The sequence below is a fragment of the Nycticebus coucang genome, chromosome 2 (assembly GCF_027406575.1).
Source record: "Nycticebus coucang isolate mNycCou1 chromosome 2, mNycCou1.pri, whole genome shotgun sequence".
Classification (NCBI taxonomy): domain Eukaryota; kingdom Metazoa; phylum Chordata; class Mammalia; order Primates; family Lorisidae; genus Nycticebus; species Nycticebus coucang.
Window position 1 is genome coordinate 72,625,475 of NC_069781.1, and position 21,685 is coordinate 72,647,159.

At 38.7% G+C, this 21,685-nt stretch overlaps 1 pseudogene; it reads right to left on the minus strand.

Annotated features, from left to right (window-relative positions):
• Positions 1-249: 249 nt before the first annotated feature.
• LOC128596983 (keratin, type I cytoskeletal 18-like) lies at positions 250-21,209 on the minus strand (annotated as a pseudogene).
• Positions 21,210-21,685: the final 476 nt, after the last annotated feature.

Genomic DNA, 21,685 nt, shown 5'->3' on the forward strand with positions numbered 1-21,685 from the left:
TGATGTGATGGATACTGCAATAACACTGATTTACTAATTATATGTTGCATGCCTGTATCAAAACATCATATGTAACCCATAAATATATACAACTATTATGTACTTCTAATAACAAAAAAAAAAACCTTAAAAAAGAAGATGGATATGAAATTATTTAGTTCCATTTTAGGAAACTAAAGGAAGAAGAGCAATTTTTCTTTTCCAGTGACCTCTGAACTCTTTATTGGTATAAGGGCTGCTCTTACTGCCTCAGTATCTCAGAGCTTTGGTGCAGCTGGTCTCAGACACCACTTTGCCCTCCCCTATCCTGCGGGGGGTGGTCTTTTGGATGGTTTGCGTGGAGTTGCTGCTGTCCAGGGCATCATCAAGGTTGAAGTCCTCCCAGTCTTCCAGCAGGCGCTGTAGGTCACGATCTCAGCCTTTAGCTTGACCTTGATGCTCAGCAGTGCCTCATATTCCTGGGCCAGGTGCTACCCCTCTGCCCGAGTCTGTGCCAGCTCTGACTCCAAATGCTCCAAGCAGATGGAGCAGGACCCCATTGAGTTGCTCCATCTGCTTGGTGAAGCGGGCCTCCACCTCCCTCTGGCTGTTCTCCAAACCGGGCTTCTGATTTTTCATGGAGTCCAGTTTGATCTCCAAGGATGGGACTGTACGCGTCAGCTCTGTGAGCATTGTCCTAGCAGCTGTGACCTCAGCGGACTGTGAGGTGACCACTGTGGTGCACGCCTCACTCTGCTGGGACCAGTACTTGTCTAGCTCTTCTTGGCTGTTCAGAGCCAGCTTATCATACTGGGCCCACATGTCTGCCATGATCTTGCTCAGCACCTGGGATTTGGGGGCGTCTACCTCCACAGTCAACGCAGAGGTGGCAATCTGGGTTTGTAGGCCTTTTACTTCCTCCTCATGGTTCTTCTTCATGAAGAGAAGCTCCTTCTTGAGAGCCTGGATCTCTGTCTGCAGCTGCAGCCCAGTGACATTGGTGTCATCAGTAACATTGCGGAGCCCATGGATGTCGCTCTCCACAGACTGGCAGCATGGCCAGCTCTGTCTCATACTCGACTCTAAAGTCATCCCCAGCAAGACGGACATTGCCAATCTGCAGAATGATGTGGGCATTGTCAACAGAATTTGCAAAGATCTGAGCCCTCAGGTCTTCAATGCTCTTGAAGTAATGGCCCCAGTCTCTGACCTGGGACCCCATCTTCACTAAATTTTCTAAGACTTTGCTCTCTAGCCTCCAGTTTTCTGGCTCCAGGTTCCTCATTCTATACAGGCAGGAGGCCAGGTGGTCATTCAGTTCTTGCATGGTCTCCTTCTCAGTCTGGACGCCCCCCATTCCCACCAGACCCCTAGCCGCCCTGGAAGCTGGTGGAGCAGAGCATGAAGATCCAGGAGCCCGAGCCCCTGGTGCCTGCACAGACGCTGGCTGCGCTGCCGGCAGGCCGGACACTGTAGCTGGGCATCTGGACTGAGCTCAGGGACTGGTAATTGCTGGAGAAGGCAGTGGAACGAGTGGTGAAGGTCGTGATGTCTGAAAAAGAGACAACAAGACTGGGGCAAGCAGGAAGCAGAGCAATTTAGAACTAAAGCAAAAAGAAGAACAGAAACAATACAATTTAGAGCAGAAATAAAATTTAAAAAGAAAAACAATGGAGAAATCAATTAAATGGAAAGTTAGTTCTTTGAAAAAACCTCAATGAAATTGATAAAGCTCTAGTCAGTCTAACCAATTAAAAATGAGAAGACACACATTACCAATATCAGAAAAGAAAGACGGATCATCAGTACTGATTTCAATACATTAATCATGTAATTTTTGAAAAGGAAAGCACCATCCCCAAATGGTTCCCTGGTGAATTTTACCAAACAATTCTTTACAATTCCTTGTAGAAAAAAGAATGAAAGGGAACATTTATTAATTTAATCTACAATAGTAGTATTGCCTTAATACCAAAATCAGATATAGACATTATAAGAAAATCTTCAACAAGATACTAGCTCATCAATGACATAGAATGAATGATATGCCAAAACCAAGTGCAATTTCTTCCAGGTATGCAAGGCTTTTTCAATATTCAAAAATCAATTAACATAAGCCACCATATTGACAGACTAAAGGAAAAAAATAATCATATTAATTGATGCAAAAATAAAACAAGAGCACTTGACAAAATTCAACATCAATTTGTGACCCCCCAAAAAATCTTCTAGTAAACCAGGAATTTAGAACATTCTTGACTTGAAAATAATAGCTACCAAAACCCTGCAGCTAACATTACACTTTAAAGCAAGAGATGGATGATAACACCTTAGGATCAGGAACAAGGCAAGGATGTCCTTTATTCCTAATCATATTTATGATCATACTGGAAGTCTTAGCTAGTACAATCAGAAAAGAAAAGGAAAAGTATACATCTTGGAAAAGAAAAACTAAAACTCCCAGGGTTATCTATGTAGAAAACTTACATAGAATCTACAAAAAACAAAACAAAACAAACAAAAAAAAACCTTCTGGTACTAACAAGCAAGTATAGAGAGGTTGCAAGGATCATTGTCAATATACAAAAGTCAATTGCTTTTCTATATATCAGGAATGAACAATTAAAGTTTTAAATTTAGAAAAACAGTACTATTTACAACAACATCAAAAAACCAAGTACTTTACTATAAAATAACAAAATATATACAGGTCCGTATGTGGAAAATTACAAAACACAGAAGAAAAAAATTAAAGAAAATATAAATAAGTGGATAAATGTTTTATTTTCCTACACAGGGATACTCAATATTATTAAGATGTCAATACCTCCCAACTTAATCTATAGAGTCAACATAATCCCATCAAAATCTCAACAAGCAGTTTTACAGATATTGACAAACTGATTCTTAAATTTATATAGAAATGCAAAAGTCTTAGATTAGCCAGTAAAATACTGATGAAGAAAAACAAATTTTAGAACTCACATTACCTAATAAAAACATAGTAAATCCAGATGTACTCTAAATCTATAGTAATCAAAACAGCATTGTTTTGATGAAAGAATAGACACATAGATCAATGGGACTAATTTGACAGTCCAGAAATAGAGTCATACTAAATATAGTTAAATGATTTTTGACAAAAATACAAAGGCATTCAACAAAGAAAGGATAGACTTTTCAACAAATAGTGCTGGACCAACTGAATGTTCACATGCAGAAAATTGAACACAGAAAAGGACTTTATGCCTTATATAAATAATAACTCAAAACAGATCTAAGACTTGAGTACAAAACTATAAAACTTCTGGAAGAAAACAGTCTATATTTTTGTTGCTGTAAAGGAATGCCTGAAGCTGGGTAATTTATAAAGAAAAGAGGTTTGTTTGGCTCATGGTTCTGCAGGCTGTACAAGAAGGACAGCATTAGTATCTGCTTCTGGGGAGGGCTTCATTCTGCTTTCACTCATGGTGGAAGGCAAAGGGGAACTGACATGTGCAAAGGTCAGATGTCAACAGAGAAAGAAAGAAAGAGAGAGAAGGAGGAGCTAGACTCTTTTTACATAGTAACAACCAGCTCTGGTTATTACTCTTAGCAATGGGTAATCAATTGTTGTGCATTAATGCCAAATAGGGCATTAATCTATTCATGAGGAATCCACCATACCCATGACTCAAACCTTCTCATTAGTCCTCACCTCCAATATTGGGGATTAAATTTCAACATGAATTTTGGAGGGGACAACATCTAAACTATAGAACCATGAAATAAAAATTTGAATATCTGGACTTTATTAAAATTAAAAACTTCTACTCTGCAGAAGGCACTGTTAAGAGAATGAAAAGACAGACCATAGACTGGGAGAAAATATCTGCAAACTACATATCTAATAAAGAACTTGTAACTAAAATGTATGAAGAACAGTTAAAATTCAATAATAAATAAACAATAAACAATAAGCCTTGTCAATAAGATATATGCATGTATATAGATGCCAAATAATCATGAACATACACTCAACATTATTTGTCTTTAGAGAGATGCAAAGTAAAACAACAATGAGATGCCACTACACAGCATAGTTAAAAACTAAGATACTGACAACACCAAATAGGGGTGAGGGTGTGAAGCAACAGGTACTTATTTATTGCTGGTGGAAATGCAAAATGATACTGTCACTTTGGAAGACATTTTGGTAGTTTCTAACAAAGCTAGATACAGTCTTTCAATATAATTCAACAATTGTGCTCCTAAGTATTTATTAAACTGATTTGAAAGCTTACGTTCACAAGAAAACCTGCATATAAGTGTTTAGAGAAGTTTTATTTATAATAAAAAAAACTGGAGTAACCAAGATGTTCTCAACAGGGAAATGAGTAATCAACTATTGTGCACCTGTACAATAGAATACTCTTCAGAAATAAGAAGGAATGAGCTATAAAGCCATGCAAAGACACTAGTGAATCCAAATGCATACTGATAAGTAAAAGGAGTCCCTATAAAAAGGGAATATACAATATGACTCCATTTATATGACATTCTGAAAAAGGCAAAGCTATAGTGAAAGGAAACAGTTGAGCAGTTGCCATGATTTAAGGGTGGAGGAGGATTGAAGAGGGAAAGCCCAGGAAATTATTGTGGGTTGTGGAACTACTCTGCACAATACTTTAATGGTTGATGTATGACACTACAATTTTCAAGACCCACAGAACCTTACAGCACAAAGAGTAAAGTTTAATGTATACAACATTTTTGAAAAATTATTCAGGAGGTTGGGGGCTGTCAACAAAGTTGCACACTGTGCCTTCTACATTTTGTTTAGTCTCTCATTTGTTGAAGCACAACAAATGAAGCCAGCACTTCCTGGCTTCTTGAAAAAAAATATTTGGAGGTAAATTTATTGATATTGTATGCATCTAAAAGTGCCTTGATTCTACCATTCCAGTTGATTGTTAGTATGGCTGTGATGAAAATAATTTTACACGAAATTTTTAAGGCATTTCTCAATGCATTCTACATCTACAGTTGGGAAGTTAGATGCTTTCTGATTTCTGCTCCATTGTGTGTAGCTCCCCTCTGCCCCTGAAAGCTTTTAGCATCATCTATTTACGTGAAATGTGAAATATCATTATGATGTATCTTTGCATGGGCATTTTTTTATCTTTCATTTGTGCTAAAGGCTAGCAGGCAGCCCTTATAGTCTCTAAACTCATATCTCTCACAACTCATATTATTAATGGAGAGGGACTGGAAATCAATAACAGAATTACTTTGTATATATAATTCTACTTAAATAAACTATGTAGTAAACTTTATATTACTCAGCTATGTGAAGAATGAAAGAACAGTTCATGTAGAAGGATCCACCTATACCAAGGACCTAAAGCAGGAAGGAATGTGACTCACTGTAGGAATTAAAAAAAAAAAAAAAAAGGCCAATACCATGGGAACACAAAAACAAGGATAAAAATAGATTACAGTAGAAGCTTTATGCAGGGCTTTGAAGGTCTTGTTAAGAAGTTAGGATAAGATGTTAAATGTAAATATATGTTTCTATTTTTTAATATCAAATGTTACATAGACTGCTTGTTACCTATATGTTTTTATCTTTTCATCTTTAGTAATAAAATTGCTAATTTTAGCTGGACATATTAGCTTCCCTAGCAGCTAAATGAAACCATGTACCTAAATTCTCATCAATTAGAGTTAAGTTATATTTTTATATGCCCAAAACAACACCTAGCACAAAGTGGTGCTCAACGAATATTTGTTGACTAAATGGATAAATGAGTATGAGATATCCATAAAGTCTCCATTTAAAGGGATAAGATGTACAACATTTTTATCTCTTTCTCCAATATGAAGATTTGAATACATGTGTGAGAACTGGAGCCTTAGCATCTATCTTGGACCATGCAGACAAAGGCCTCTCTCTACAGATGGCAGAGTAGTGAACTGGGAGGAATCCTGACAACTACATGGAATCATTATTCCAACACTGGACTGCCAAACCCTAGAATTCTTTTACATAAGAAATCAATTTCCTGGGGAGGGTTTGGTAAGTCCCCACCCAACAGGTATAGTGCATGGTAGATGACACACTTCCTGGATGAAGATATCACTACAACTGGAATTTATCTTACAAATGCAAACAGTGCAACCTAATCATATGTACCCTCATAAAAATCTGAAATTTAATAAAAAGAAATCAATTTCCACTTTGTTTAAGCTACTGTTATTTTAGAATTATTTTGCTTACTTGCAGTTAATTCTAATCCTAAGAGGAGTAATGAGCCATCTTCTAACTCCAAATGAAATACTTCCCAGCTAAATGGCAGAGCAAATCAGGGGTGTATTGGTTAGGGTTTGGATTAGCTGCAAGTGATAGAAAACTCACAATAACAGTGGTTTAAGCAGGACAGTAGTTTATTCTCTCCCATGTAATAGAGCAAATAGGAAGATTCAAAGCCTGGATTCCGCTGCTATCTTTATTATTTCCTTTCAATTAATGTGTATAGTATGGGGGAATGTGAAAAGCATTGTCTATAGAGCCACAGAGTTTCAAAGATGACCTTGCAGCTCCTTTTAGGATACTTTAGTGGGAGACCAATATAAGGGTAATCTTGGATCTAAGAAAGAAATGTAAAGTATACACATATACATCAAAACATCCAAGTGCACACTATCTTGCAAGTACAAAATATTGAAATTCACAAGCCACTCAGGCAGAAAATTCAATCTGACCTTCGTGGTCACACTTTACATAGAATCCACTTCTCTAGAAAGCATTTGTTTAACACTTACTCTGTGGCTAGCACTATATTCCACGTAGCACTTTGAGCAACACAAAGGAATAAAACCAGGTCTCTGCCTTCTAGGAACTTGGAGTGTAACAGATATAACATAAAAACATAGGAAACTGCCAGTGGATAGACAATTGTGAGGCAAAATTAGCTTATATTATCTAGATCTTATTCATCCACTCTTCTCAACCAGAACGTAGCGTGCTATACTTTTTTCTTTTCTTTTTTTTTATTAAATCACAGCTGTGTACAATAATGCAATCATGATGTACAATGTGCTGGTTCCATATACAGTCTGAAATATTTTCACCAAACTGGTTAATATAGCCTTCATGGCATTTTCTTAATTATTGTGTTCAAACCCTTATACTCTACACTTAGTAAACTTCACCTGCACCCTTCCAAGATGCACCCTAGGTGTGGATGTGGACCCAACAATCACCCTCCCTCCACCCTTCCTCCACCTCCCTTCTCCTCCCTTGCCCCCTTCTCCATATTCTTGTACTGAGATTGGGTTTTAGCCTTTGTATGAAAGCTATAAGTTAGTTTCATATTATGGCTGAGTACACTGGGTACTTTTTCTTCCATTCTTGGGATACCTTGCTAAGAAGTATATTTTCCAGCTCCATCCATGTAAACATGAAAGAGGTATAGTCTCCATCTTTCTTTAAGGCTGCATAATATTCCATGGTGTACAAATACCACAATTTATTAATCCATTCATGAATTGATGGGCACTTGGGTTTTTTCCATGACTTAGCAATTATGAATTGGGCTGCAATAAACATTCTGGTATAAATATCTTTGTTATAATGTGATTTTTGGTCTTCTGGATATATACCTAGTAGAGGAATTATAGGATCGAGTGGAAGATCTATTTTTAGATCTCCAAGTATTCTCCAAACATCTTTCCAAAAGGACCGTGTTAGTCTGCATTCCAACCAGCAGTGTAGAAGTGTTCCCTTTTCTCTACATCTGCGCCAACATCTCTGGTTTTGGGATTTTATGATGTGGGCTAATCTTACTGGAGTTAGATGATATCTAAAAGTAGTTTTGATTTGCATTTCTCTGATGGTTAAGGATCATGAGCATTTTTTCATGTGTCTGTAGGCTGTGTGCCTGCCTTCTTCAGAGAAGTTTCTCTTCAAGTTCCTTGCCCAGCCTGAGATGGGATCACTTGTTCTTTTCTTGTTAAAACGTTTGAGTTCACTGTGGATTCTGGTTATTAAACCTTTGTTGGAGACATAACCTGCAAATATCTTCTCCCATTCTGAGGGCTGCCTGCTTGCTCTACTTACTGTGTTCTTGGCTGTGCAGAAGCTTTTTAGTTTGATCAGTAGTGTATTTTTGATGCTGCCTCAATTGCCCGGGGGGTCCTCCTCAAAAAATATTTGCCCTGGCCGATTCCTTCAAGAGTTTTCCCTGCTCTTTCTTCTAGTATTTTTATAGTTTTGTGTCTTAAGTTTAAATCTTTAATCCAGTGAGAGTCTATCTTAGTTAAAGGTGAAAGGTGTGAGTCTAGTTTCAGTCTTCTACAGGTCGCCAGCCAATTCACCCAGCACCATTTGTTAAATAGGGAATCTTTTCCCCATTGAATGTTTTTAATTGGCTTGTCAAATATCAAATAACGATAAGTAGCTGGGTTCATCTCTTGGGTCTCTATTCTGTTCCATATATCTACCTCTCTGTTTTTGTGCCAGTACCATGCTGTTTTGATCACTATTGATTTATAGTATACTCTGAGGTCTGATAGCATAATTCCTCCTGCTTTGTTTTTATTTCTGAGTAATGTCTTGGCTATTCGAGGTTTTTTCTGATTCCATATAAAATGAAGTATTATTTTTTCAAAATCTTTAAAGCATGACAGTGTAGCTTTAATAGGGATTGCATTAAAATTGTATATTGCTTTGGGTAGTATAGACATTTTGACAATGTTGGTTTTTCCCAGCCATGAGCACGGTATGCTTTTCCATTTGTTAACATCTTCATCTATTTCTTTTCTTAGAGTTTCATAGTTCTCTTTATAGAGATCTTTCACATTCTTTGTCAGATAAACTTCTAAATATTTCATCTTCTTTGGTGGTACTATAAATGGAATAGAGTCCTTGATTGTTTTTTCAGCTTGGCTATTGTTGGTATATATAAAGGCTACAGATTTATGGGTGTTGATTTTCTATCCAGAGACTTTGCTGTATTCCTTGATCACTTCTAAGAGTTTTGTAGTAGAATCCCTGGTGTTTTCCAGATATACAATCATATCATCTGTAAAGAGCAAAAGTTTGATCTCTTCTGACCCTATATGGATACCCTTGATTGCCTTTTCTCCCCTCATTGTGATGGCTAAAACTTCCATTACAATGTTAAAGAGCAATGGAGACAATGGGCAACCTTGCCTCATTCCTGATTTGAATGGAAATGGTTTCGATTTAACTCCATTCAATACAATATTGGCTGTAGGTTTGTTGTAGATGGTCTCTATTAGTTTAAGAAATGTCCCTTCTATACCCATTTTCTTAAGTGTTATGACTATGAAGGGATGCTGGATATTATCAAAAGCTTTTTATGCATCAATTGAGAGAATCATATGGTCTTTGTTTTTTAATTTATTTATGTGCTGAATTATATTTATAGATTTATGTATATTAAATCAGCCTTGAGACCCTGGGATAAAACCTACTTGGTTGTGGAGTATAATTTGTTTGATGTGTTGCTAGATTCTGTTTGCTAGGATCATGTTGAATATTTTTACATCAATATTCATTAGTGATATTGGTCTATAATTTTTTTTTTCTTGTTGGGTCTTTTCCTGGTTTGGGGATCAAGGTGATGTTTGCTTCAGGAATGTGTTGGGTAGTATTCTTTCTTTTTCTATATTTTGGAAAAATTTGAGTAATATAGGTACTAGTTCCTCTTTAAGAGTTCAGTGGAATTATGATGTGAAGCCATCTGGTCCTGGGCTCTTCTATTTAGGGAGATTTTGTATAGTTGATGCTATTTCAGAACTTGATATAGGCTGGTTCAACATTTCTACTTGATTCTGGCTAAGTCTTGGGGAGTGGTGTGCTTCCAAGTATTTGTCAATTTTCTTCAGATTTTCGTATTTCTGAGAATAAAGTTTCTTGTAATATTCATTAAGAAGTTTTTGAATTTCTGAGGAGTCTGTTGTTATTTTGTCTTTACCATTTCTGCTTGATGAAATTAGAGATTTTACTCTTTTTCTCTTGGTTAGGTTAGCTAAAGGTTTATCTATTTTATTGACCTTTTCAAAAAACCAACTTTTTGATTTATTGATCTGTTGTATAGTTCTTTTTTTTTTTTTGTTAAATCATAGCTGTGTACATTGATATGATCATGGGGAGTTCTTTTGTTTTTAATTTCATTTAATTCTCCTCTAATTTTGGTTATTTCTTTTCTTCTGCTGCATTTGGGATTGGAATGTTCTTCTTTTTCCAATTGCTTGAGATGTCCCATTAAGTTGTTAACTTCCTCTCTTTCTGTTCTCTTGAGGAAGGCTTGCAGTGCTATAAATTTTCCTCTTAGGACTGCCTTTGCAGTATCCCACAGGTTCTAATAATTCATGTCTTCATTGTTGTTTTGTTCCAAAAATTTGTTTATTTCCTTCATAATCTCGTCTTTGACCCAGCCATCGTTCAGCATGAGGTTATTCAGTTTCCATGTTTTTGTATGAGTATGCAGGTTCTTGTTGCTGAGTTCCACTTTTATTCCATGATAGTCTGAGAAGATGCAAGGAGTAATTTCTATTCTTTTAAATTTGCTGAGGTTAGATTTGTGACCTAAGATGTGATTGATTTTGGAGTATGTTCCATGAGCTGATGAGAAGAATGTGTATTCAGTTCTGTTAGAATTAAATGTTCTGTAAATGTCTGTTAAATCCAATTGGTGGATGGTTAAGTTTAAGTCTACAATTTCTTTGCTTAGCTTCTTCTTGGAGGATCTATCCAACACCACTAAAGGGGTGTTAAAATCTCCGACTACTATGGACCTGGAGGAAATCAAGTTGCTTGTGTCCCTTAGAGTTTCTCTTACAAATTGAGGTGCATTTTGGTTGGATGCATAAATATTAATAATTGAAATCTCATCATATTGAGTCTTGCCCTTAACAAATATGTAGTGACCCTTCTTATCTTCCCTTACTTTTGTTGGTTTAAGGCCTATTGTATCTGCAAATAAAATTGCAACACCTGCTTTTTTCTTTTTTTCATTTGCCTGAAGTATAGATGACCATCCCTTCACCCTGAGTCTATAATTATCTTTTAAGGTAAGATGAGATTCTTGTATGCAGCAGATATCTGGCCTGAGTTTTTGTATCCAGTCAGCCAGCCTGTGCCTCTTTAGAGGACAATTTAATCCATTCACATTAATTGAGAATATTGATAGGCCTGGTATAATTTTGGGTATCAAGTTTTTCAAAAGACCAGTGGACATTTTTAATCCTTTTGCCACTGTGGAATTTGAAATTTGATCAAAAGTTTCAGAGTGAGTTACTTTTGTGGTGGAGAGGTGTGCTGGCCATTATGGAGAATAGGTCTGAGGATATTCTGGAGAGCTGGTTTAGCTATGGCAAATTTCTTCAACATGTTAATGTCATTAAAGTATTTAATTTTTTCATCATAAATGAAACTCAGTTTAGCTGGGTATAGGATCCTGGGTTGAACGTTATTTTGTTTTAGGAGATTAAAAGTTGATGACTATCCTCTTCTGGCTTGAAAGGTTTCAGCAGAGAGATCAACAGTCATTCTAACATTCTTCCCCTTGTAGGTTATGGGTTTTTTTTTTTTTTATGTCTGGCTGCTTTCAGGATTTTCTCCTTCATATTAACTTTAGTAAAGTTAATCACGATGTGCATGGGGTTGTCTTATTCAGGTTGAGTCATGCTGGAGTTCTGAAACTATCTGCTATCTGGATTTCAGGATCTCTTGGCATGTCTGGAAAGTTCTCTTTCATAATCTCATGAAGAAGGGCCTCTGTGCCTTGTGAAGCTACTTCATCACCTTCAGAGATCCCTATAAGGCAAATATTAGTTTTCTTCAAATTATCCCAGAGGCCTCTGAGAGAATGATCTATTTTTGCTCTCCATTTCTTTTCCTCTTTAAACGCTTGGGATCATTCAAAACCTTTGTCTTCAATGTCAGAAATCCTTTCTTTGGCCTGTTCCATTATGTTACTGAGGGATTCTACTGTATTTCTCATATCATGTAAAGCTGCAACTTCTTTTCTCAATGTGTCTAAATCTTTGGTGATTTTGTCTTTGAATTCATTGAATTCTTGAGACATCTTCTGAATTAATCCTACAATTTCTATCTCCATCTTTACTTCCATTCTGTTTATCTTGTTTGTAATCCAAATTGTAAATTCAATTTCAGACATCTCAGCTATCTGTTTGTGAATGGGATCCTCTGGATTGGCTGGTTTGTCATTCCTTGGGGGAGTTGAACTGTTCTGTTTATTCATGTTGCCAGAGTTTTTCCTGTGATTCTGCCCCATGATTGTTTTTCAGTGTTTAGCTAGATGAGCACGTAAGGTGAAATTGGGCTGCAAACTTCTACAGTTATGGTTGACCAGCCCTTCACCTAGGAACTGGGACTGGTGACTGCAGCTTTTTCTCTACAATTTTGCAAAGGACCTGTACAGTACTACAGTCTGTGACTCTAGAGGCCTGCTTGGTGTAGTAGGGGTAGGTGGCTCTGTCTTGTATTCAGCTGATCTCTGTCCAATTCTAGTGAATCAGTAACTCTAGGATGCAGTCTAAGCTTTGGTGAAATACAAGCAACTAGGACATCCCTTCCCCCACTGGTAATATCTGGAAGAGGACAATCAAACATTCCCACTACAGTGAAACCTGTGTTCCCACCTTGGAGGGTCCTTGGGTAATTTGTACAGTTCAAGAGTTCCAAACCAATTTTCCCAGACAGCCCCCACTCTCTAGCTGGAGAGTTCAAGAGGACTGCAGCAACTAGATGTTAGGGGTCTATTGGCAGCTCAAGTGTGATTTGAGTGCCTCTGGTGCTCCAAGGGGTCAGAGAGGCCCATCCAGTAGGAGGTTTAGAGCCAAGGAGTTGATGCCTCTTACCCCACCTTGGTCGTCCTTCACCACCGGACTTTGGTCACCCCAGTCTCTGGTAGTGCCACTGGCAGTTTCTGTTAACCCAGTCTCTGTGGCCCTGTTCTGTCCAATAAGCAAATGTGCCAGAGCTATGTGCCTGCCAGAGTCAAAGTGAGGTCATTGCCTCATCCTTGTGGTTACCACAGTCTGCCACCATCCAGCAGGGGAAGCTAAGGTCTGCCTGCCTCAGGTGCTCAATGGCAGCTGAAGAAAGTTCCACCTGAGCTCAGTCCAAACCTTAGGATATCCAGATAGCAAAAGAATTTCTCCCTCAGGCACTGCACCTTTGTTGCCGCTGTTCTGCAGCTGTGGAATCCCTATAGGGCAAGGTCTGGTTCCCTCTGGTGGGCCACAGAGTTGGGGAGATGACCCCAGCAGGATCACTCCACTAATGCTGAAGTTGGATGGGAGATGTCTCCTCTTGGGTTTGTGCACCTCAGCAGTTTCTGAGCCTCTACTCACAGTGCAGGAACCCAAGCCTCTGTCTGCTGCTGAGATACTCCTTTTTAGGGCCAGGTCAGTCACTTTTCCCTCTATGTCTTTCTGTACAGTTACCAGATTCACAGGTACAGCACAGCTGTACTGCCACTGTCTATGTAATGCCCAGTCCTAGCCAAGAAATGCAGACATTCTGGATTTTGGAGGAGTTGGACTTCTAGACTGCCAGGCTGGAAGGAAGGGGGTTGGAGGGAGGGGGTAGACTGAAGGATCAAGGTGGTAAGGAAAATATTTGTTCAAATTTCCTGCCAGACAAGGGAATTCCTCAACTCACAGCAGGGGCTCTCTTGAGAAGGAGTCCCAACTTCCAGCAATTCCCTCCCATGGGGTGAGGAAGGAGAGCCTCAGTTTATCGCTCACCAGTAGAGATCACACAGTAAGCAAGCAACTCTCTTGGGGAGGGGATGGCCACACAACCTTTTTGGGATGAGATCTGTACCTGAAAATAGTTTCTTTGGAGTCAAAGCTTGCCTCAGAAGGGAAGACGAGCAATTATCTATCTCGTCTCTCAGCTCGGCTCCCCTCCTTCGACTTTATTGGGCTCTTACTGGCCCTTATCTCTCCCTCTGGACTGGAGCTTCTGTTGAGAGCTGGCTCCAATCAGCCATCATCCCCCATTTCCCCTTGTTCTTGTTGAATGTGAAAATTGGAGTTAGGGAAAATAGCCAACCCAAGGATTTAGCAAAACACCAAACACATTGAGACCAAATGAACAAATAAACAGACAAAAAGGCTACCAGATACACAAGCCCACAGATGCATGAACAATCAGAAACACATAGACATACAGACAAAAAAACCCAACCACAATAAAAATAATGATAATCGTAAAATAATTGGAAAAAAAAGAGAAAAAAAAACTCTAAAAATCTGATGTAAGCACTCTCATAAACCATAAGGGAAGAAGAGGAAGATAGAAAGAAAAAAATAGTAGTGTTCATAAAAAAGTTAGAAAAGAAGAAAGAAAAAAATTAAAAATAGAAAAAAATAAAATAATTAACAATACCTCCTCCAAGAAAAGGATAAAAAAAAAGAGACAAAAAGGCACCAACCACAAAAATATTATTCTTGTGTATATATAGAAATATACATCTATATGTATGATGTAGGGGTCAACTTTAGTAGGAATATATTTATAATGCAATATACTTTCTGGACACCAGGTGGCACTGTGAGTGGTTCCCAGGCTTATATCTGCATTGTTACCACCACCCTACCTGGCCGATCGCCATTTTTGGAGTTTTTATAAAAGTTTATTTCCTAATTGTTGTTCAACCTTGGCTGCTCTGTTCCAGATGGCACTCCTATCTGACCTCCCAACTCGGTGCAAGAGTCCACATTTCACAAATCTTTCCCCTCTGCTCCCACGTTCTCCCGCAAACTGGCAACTGCAATTGGCTGTGGGGAAGGGGCTGGCTGCGGCAGGCTCCCCCTGCTGCAGGGCTCAGAGACCTTTTCCTCAGTTTCCATGGCTCAGAGTCTCACTTTTGAGTTCAGCCACCTGCCAGTTTGTCGCACTTCTGAATTGTCAATCCACACCAACACTCCTCACCAGGAATGGTCTGGTCTATTTAATCACTCCTGTTGTTCTGGGAAAAGGTGCCCACCATTTCAGACAATCCAAAATGTCTGTTTCCCTGGTGGGATCCCTTCCCCTCAATTTTCCATCCACCTGCCTAGCCCCCTGTGGCTCCGAGTGGCACCCCTTTCTGGTCACCAAACTCCACTCAGGAGTAAATTTTCATCAACTAGGGTTTGCTAGGAACTGCAAACTGTTGTTCTCTGTGAGGGAGGGTCTGGCTGCCGGCCAGCACCTCCGGGCATGGGAAATCTCTACAGCAGAGTCCGTGGTTTTGAATTACACCTCATATACAGCAATCCTCCAATTCGTTGCGCATCTCCAGCTGTCTATCCACACCAATAATCCATGCAGGGAAAAGATCCAGAGCCCCCTCCCTCTCACCTGATGACTTGGGAGAGATGGGCTACACATCTGCCATCATGCTCTGCCTCTCTGTTTGTTATACTTTTTGTGAGAAAACTGATTGTTCCTAGAAGACATGAACATTCCTCAGTCTGGAGAGACCTGAGTAGGCGGAGGGATCATCAAACACATCAAAGCCTAAAAAAAGAAGAGGGTCAGGACAAAGGTTGACAGATAAAATACAGTATGCCCAGTTACCTTTCAATTTCAGACATGCCCTGAATAATTTTTAGTATAAATATGGCCCCAAAATGTAACTAGGTATTTCATATATTTAGTTGCTAAATCTAGCTGCACTAATCAGAACAAATTATGTGAGAAAAAAAAGTAGCCCCCAACTTGGGAAGCCAGATTCACTCATGGAGTTCCAGGGCTATAGAATATTGAACAGGAAATAAGAGACCAAAAAGGATACAGAAGTTGAATAGACCTAGTACAAAGCAGGAACAGTGAGCAAGAAAGAGTACAGCTGTATAGATTGTGCACCACACAACTCAAGACTACTACAATATGCAAAGTAGTGGCTCTGGAGGTCTAAGACAATTATACCAATACTGATAGAATCCACAAGTCTCTTTCACAATGATGGACACCAAGTAGTGCAAAATAGATTAAACAAGATTAAAAGCCAGCCACTGTCTCCTCCCTCTCCCCCACAAAACAACCCACCATAACTGGGGTTTCAGTCAGTCTGCTTTGTTCAAAAAGAGCCTGAAAGACCTGGAAAGTTTGTGTGTGTTGGGGGTGGGTGGCAGTTATTTTATAAAATAGCCTCTAGGAGCAAAAATAAACTTAGGAGCCTATAACTCATCTATCAATTTTGAAAAAAAGGAGAAAAACAATAGAACCTTTAACCAATGAATAATGTCTTCTCACATCTCTGAATTTTCTGCAGTAAACTTGTATTCTTTTTGTAAATAGGGGGGAAAAAGAATGTTACTTAGTAGCTTTATATCTGCATGGAGGCTACAAAGAAACTAGGTTGCAAGGCCAACATGCAGAGCTCCAGGTTTGGAAGAAGATTCAGCAAAGCCACTTCACAAAAGCAAAAAGGCCACAGTGCTTTATTTTATTTGGATGGAGATGAGATTTGAAGTCTAATAGGCCTGTGTCATCTTGTCTTTTAGCTTCAGCTGAGTCTAGACCCAGCTAAAGTAATACAGGGATAGGGCAGAAAAGGGACCTTAAGAGAGTCTAAACGTAGCCATTTTGACAGACATGTGACCCTAAGTACCCTGAACAAGGAAGTTGCCAGTAAGTCACCAGCCTGCAACTACCTGAAGATGGATGAATTACTAAACCAGATGCCTTAGAAACTGTTGGCATTTACCATGCAGTGACAGTGATTAACCTTTATGGCCTGACCAGAAGACAATGCTGGTCACATACAGCTGTTTCCCAAAATGGTTTTGAACATTTAAAAATGTTACCATGAAAGAAGGGAAAAAAACATTACCATAGCCCCATAAGTGATCGCCTTCTACTTGGGAGAGGCCTGCTACTCAGTAGAGTAGGATCTGCTGCTGTCTGTCTCTATAAACTTTCCTGTGGTTGGTTGGCTCCCACTTGAATTCTTGCTCGTGCAAAGCCAAGAACCCCCCTCATGAGTTCAAGGGTTCTTCCCCTGCATCAAAAGGACAGAGAAAAGAGGAAGTTTTCCTATTCTAACCATAAAGAAATAATTCAAGTAGATTTGCCTGGTGAAGAGAGAAGGAAAATGTTTCTGCTAAAATAAATCAGAATAAACCATTTATTTTTGATAATTTATATTCCTAAGTATTAAATCTAGCCACAAGCTCTGAGGTCCAAAGGAATTAGCAGCTGTTAGCAATCTAGCCCCTTTTGGCTGTGATCTGATTGGGTCACAGATGACAAAAGATGTAAGCTTTTCTTGATACACTGTAGGATATATCAAAGATTTCTTGGTCATTGATGAGCAACAGTTGATTTCAAAAAGGGAAATTTTTTTGTGCTTGGTGTTTATTTAAATTCTTCCCTTTTTTTTTGGTATTACCAATCCATCCTACATGAATTCTTCCTAACCACGTTTCTCTTTATTATGCCTTCTCTTGGCATTCTCTATCACTCCTTTACTTCTAAACAAAATTTTGTAAGTTTTTATTTATTGTTGTGATTATCTGATTAATGTCTCATTCTACACAGGACTGAAAGTCCCATCACATCTGGGACTAGACTGTTTTGTTCACTGAGGAATTTCCCAAAACCTAACACAGAAAAGGCACTAGCTAAATATGTGTTGAATAATAAAAACTAAACAGAAGATTTTATTTCATCAAGAGGCAGTGCAGATTAGAACAAAATAGCTAGTTGTGATACCTATGGCAAATGCCATCCATACCTCTAAAACCCCATATAGCTAAGGCAGTTCTTAGTAAGAAAAATAAAGCTGGGAGCATCAGCATACCAGATTTTAGTCTGTACTACAAAGCCATAGTGGTCAAGACAGCATGGTACTGGCACAAAAACAGAGACATAGACACTTGGAATCGAATGGAAAACCAAGAAATGAAACTAACATCTTACAACCACCTAATCTTCGATAAACCAAACAAGAACATACCTTGAGGGAAAGACTCCCTATTCAATAAATGGTATTGGGAGAACTGGATGTTTACATGTAAAAGACTGAAACTGGACCCACACCTTTCCCCACTCACAAAAATTGATTCAAGATGGATAAAGGACTTAAATTTAAGGCATGAAACAATAAAAATCCTCCAAGAAAGCATAGGAAAAACACTGGAAGATATTGGCCTGGGAAAAGACTTCATGAAGAAGACTGTCATGGCAATTGCAACAACAACAAAAATAAACAAATGGGACTTCATTAAACTGAAAAGCTTCTGTACAGCTAAGGAGACAATAACCAAAGCAAAGAGACAACCTACACAATGGGAAAGGATATTTGCATATTTTCAATCAGACAAAAGCTTGATAACTAGGATCTATAGAGAACTCAAATTAATCCACATGAAAAAAGCCAACAATCCCATCTATCAATGGGCAAGAGACATGAATAGAACTTTCTCTAAAGATGACAGACGAATGGCTAACAAACACATGAAAAAATGTTCATCATCTCTAGATATTAGAGAAATGCAAATCAAAACAACCCTGAGATATCATCTAACCCCAGTGAGAATGGCCCACATCACAAAATCTCAAAACTGCAGATGCTGGCATGGATGTGGAAAGAAGGGAACACTTTTACACTGCTGGTGGGACTGCAAACTAGTACAACCTTTCTGGAAGGAAGTATGGAGAAACCTCAAAGCACTCAAGCTAGACCTCCCATTTGATCCTGCAATCCCATTACTGGGCATCTTCCCAGAAGGAAAGAAATCCTTTTATCATAAGGACACTTGTACTGGACTGTTTATTGCAGCTCAATTTACAATCGCCAAAACAGCCTAAATGCCCACCAACCCAGGAATGGATTAACAAGCTGTGGTATATGTATACCATGGAATACTATTCAGCCATTGAAAAAAATGGAGACTTTACGTCCTTCGTATTAACCTGGATGGAAGTAGAAGACATTATTCTTAGTAAAGCATCACAAGAATGGAGAAGCATGAATCCTATGTACTCAATCTTGATATGAGGACAATTAATGACAATTAAGGTTATGGGGGGGAAGCAGAAAGAGGGACGGAGGGAGGAGGGTGGGGCCTTGGTGTGTGTCACACTTTATGGGGGCAAGACATGATTGCAAGAGGGACCTTACCTAACAATTGCAATCAGTGTAACCTGGCTTATTGTACCCTCAATGAATCCCCAACAATAAAAAAAAAAAGAGATAAAGTAAAATATATCTTACATTATTGGGTAAAAAGTGCCATGTGTTGATTTTTGAGACTTTCTGATTATTTTCTGCATAAGAGCTCATATTCACTATCACATACCTGAAGTTATAAATCCTCTTCCTGTCTATGCTGTATGTTATGTGTCTTTCCATCAAAAGTGTCAGCATTCATTAAAGAGGGACAAATATTGCAACATTTCTTTAAACAGTTGGTACAAAACCACTGCTCACAACACTGAGAAGGAGCAGGAAGGGCTTGAGCCACAACAGAAAAGCTCTTTAGGCAAACATCCACTGAGCCAGTGAGGCAGACAAAGCGGAAAGCTGTGAGCCCCATTTCCATCTCCCCTTCTCCAGCCTCACCAGCAGTGAGTTGATGTTGGGTTACACAGCAGAAGCTCAGGTCAAGTTCACCAGGGATGCCTATTTGGGAGGAAACTTCACCTCAAACACGGATTATTTGCAAAGAATACAAATAAAATAAGAAACATAATATTTCAAGCTGAAAAGGTTCATTTCTTTTAACAAATACAGGGGCAGGGAACAATATGTATCCAGGCTATAGTTGACAAGTTTCATCTTCAAAGTTAGAACAAGTTTTGGCCAGGAAGGCAGGGCCAAATGATAAAATCAGTGGTACCTGGGCCCATGACCCATACCTTTAGCAGGAACCCATGTAAACAATATGTGAAAAGGATTCCAGAGAAAGAGATGTGGCTATTCAGGCAGCCCAGCCAAACTTTGTTGTCAGATCTGGCTTCTAGGAATAACTATTCTGCTTAACTGTGTAACCTTAGACACATATCACCAATTTTCATTTTCCTTAATGTGTAGTGGATATGATAATGGGACTCATCTGGGAGACTTATGGGGAAAGTTATATAATATATATAATTCATCACAATCCCAGTTCATAGTAAAATCTCAGAAAATATTAATTATTTTTCTATTAATATAACTATTGTAAAGTCCATGCAAATATAGAAATACCACGATTTTTATTTCCTACCCTCAGAATTTGTATTTTAACAGTTGCTTTTTCAGAAAAGAAAAACCATTCAATTAAGAGCTACGGTATTTCCTCTGTTTTGGTTGTTAAAATATTCTCTTTTTTAATGAAATGTACTTATAGCATAGGGTTCTTAATGCCATCGCTTGACAAAATGAAAAGCAATCAATTCGAAATTGGTTGCCACAACTATGGAAAATTTACCACTCTGTGAAATAAAAATGTCTTGGAACTACTGGTAGCATGGCAGGGTAGGAAAGAAATATTGGGTCACATCTGATCTTACATCATCCTCTAAATCCCATTACATTTGGGAAAATTCTCTTAATCTTGAATGAGGAGTTGGAAAGAAAAAGTAGCAGAGAATAATTCAATATTTCAACATATCCTATCCTTGGATATAGAAGTCTATTTTCAAAAAAAGTTTAATAGTGAGTTATTATGTCTTAGCTACTCTTTTCTACTCCCTTCTGCAACACTGGCCCTGGGACTCAAAACACCATTTTATCTTTGCCAACTCCTCCCATTAGGCTGTAGCACTATGTGGTACTATAGAGGGAGTTAACAAGAAGGGGGAAAGGAAGTATTCCTTTCATTTCATTCCCTGTTGGCTTCTAGTTAGCTTGTGGTTTCTGTAAGACCCTTCCAGCAATGTTTCTTCATCCAGCAACAGTAATGATTTTCCATCACAGCAGTTGAATCCAATTTGCAGTTATTCCAACATTTGCAAAACCAGTTTCATCATGCCTCCTACCTCAGAGACAATAGTGAGCCAGTACCCACTCCTCTAAGGTCTTCGTTCCAGGCTGAGGGCCCCTTATCCTGTCTCAGAAGCATCAGCACAAGTTGAAACAAATCTCAGCTTTAGAGGTCTGAGTTTCACCTCTGTAGGGCCCATTCTCTAAATTTTTAACTTTCGTTAATTCCAAGCTCTTCCCTTTGCTACCCCAGACCCAGGGGTGGTAGCTGCTTCCTAAAGTTGCCATCTCCGTGATATTGTCAATGAGCACTAGGCTTGTTGCCTAACACATATAAAGCCAATACTATGGTACTGGCTTTCGAAGGCAAAAAAACTTTATTGCAATGTTGGCTAGCAAGGAGGCAGGAAGCAGTGCTCAAATCTATTTCCTCAAGCTGGGATGTGGGGGCAGGGTATTTATAGATAGAAAGTGACTCTGAGGGAGAGTTAAAAAAAAAAAAAAAAGCTAGGGTGTGTTTCAGCTTGTGCTAACAGCTCTGAGCTGAGATAAGGGGCCCTGCAGGCCCAGAATCAAGAGCTTTGAAGAGTGGGCACTGGCACACTATCGTCTCTGAAGTTAGAAGTATGATGAAACTGGTTTTGCAAATATTGGAAAAACTGAAAATTGGACATGATCTGATTGGACTAGATCTGAAAGATAGTACTAGGTCCTTGGCTTTTAAGTGAATAACGCAATTATTAAATTACCTCTTAATTTGGTCC